A 1,895-nucleotide genomic window follows, 5' to 3' on the forward strand; every position below is an offset into this window, starting at 1 on the left:
AGCTTTTTAATAAAATGAGATCCCAACTTCTGATTTTTGTAGTATTTCCCAGCAGTATTGTTTCTTAAGTCTTTGTCTAGACCTGTGACTTCATGAATTCTAACTGTTCTCTCTTCTTCCAGATTTAGTGTTTCAGTTTAAATGTTTAGATCTTTGATCTATCTTGATTTTAGTTGAGTGCATGGTGATAGACACAAGACTAGCTTTAGTTTTTATCATGTGGGTACCAGTTATTACAGTGCTATTTATTAAAAAACGCTTTCAAAAAATCTATCTTGTATGAGCTAAAGATTCAAGAAATAAAACAAAATTCAATTTTCTACCATTTTCATATGCAAGAACAGTTGTGGGCATTGGTTTAAAAAAATTCTGAGCCCCTAAGAAATAATGATCACGTTTTTAGTGTGTACTCAGTATATAGCAACTAATCCTTACTCTGGAGATAGGAAGAAGCATATAGAGAGATCTTTTTAGTAACTTTCAGTTATATTAATTTAGTTCACTGGGTAATTCAAATTATTTCTCACATTGGTACATTATTGAAAAAATAGTAATTTGTCAAAATATTACCTGAAGAAAACTGGGACCTTCTAAATCATTAAAATGTTATCTCAGTTGGCAGGATTCCCCAGCTTGTACTGAAGACAGTCTGTTAAATTTAAGCAAGTAGTTAGTAGAGAAATTCTGCTTTTTGAGGGGTCTCTAAATTACATGACCGGATGTCTTTAATTATTATTATTCTGGCATCTACCTGATTCCAGGAATCCCAACACAAACTCAGAAAAAAAAAAGCAAACATCAGTTCCAATCCGTATCTCCCCAACTATTGCCACAAGTAGTGTCTTACTATGCTTGACCTACCAGAGGCCACCCTCAGTTGCCTGACAGAAACTTCCACCAGAAAGAACCCAGGACCCTGAATCATCAGAGAGGGCAACTCTTTTGTATCTTACATTTAAGATACCTCAACTCATCATCCATTTCTGAAATAAAATTCTTGATAGTAAGTGGAACAGTAACAAGAGGGCTCCAATATGATTAATAGGATGGACATTTATGTTCAATTTTATGAACTTTATTAAGGTTCAAGAAAAACCTAACTTTTACTTTTGTTAAGATCCGTATGTCTCTCTCTGCTGAAACTTTGCAGTCCTACTATGTGATTTAGTTCTCACATGCTTTAAATGGGTTGTCCTTGTCTTCATGTGACTTGCTGATGAAAAGAGGTAGAATATTTTCTCCCTGGTCCTAAAACAGCCCACCAAGCTAAATGCACCAAAATTTAAACTTAGTATAAGATTTAAAAATAGGAATAAAAATTGAATGTCCCAGGAAAATAAATCAATTAACTTTACTTTCAATGGTATTTTAACTTTTTAGACAACTGATTAACTTCTAAGTTATTCAAAGAAGGATTTTAATAATTCAAAAGTTATTTTCTATAAAAATTATACACAGATGTGTAAGCTGAACAATACTTGTCTTTTAGTTTCTCAGACCAAAAGAATCTATGCAACCACAGAAATTTTGACCAGTTATTTCTGCTCTAAGGACATTTAGTTGTGTTTTTTTCCCTCTTTTTTGATAAGCTTTACTGGAGATTTAATTTCCATTCAGGCAAGGTCTGTAAGGAAGACTGCTGAATGCAAATGGTAATGGGCATGAATGGGTGAAGATGAGATTTTTCTGAGGAATAGTTGAACTTCAAAAGGCATTCCCTAAAATTATGTTTCAGAATGACTAAGTCATTTTCATTTCATCATTGGAAAGAGACAAGTTTATTTTAAGAAAATTAAATCATTCAAAAGCTAAGGCAGCACTGATGAAAATACAAGAAATCTTTCAAGCATTTCTTACTACTCAAACAGCATTTCCAATCTACCTCTTTTGTCTGA

This window comes from Octodon degus, unplaced genomic scaffold (genome assembly GCF_000260255.1).
Source record: "Octodon degus isolate 3935 unplaced genomic scaffold, OctDeg1.0 scaffold00081, whole genome shotgun sequence".
NCBI classification, from domain to species: Eukaryota; Metazoa; Chordata; class Mammalia; order Rodentia; family Octodontidae; genus Octodon; species Octodon degus.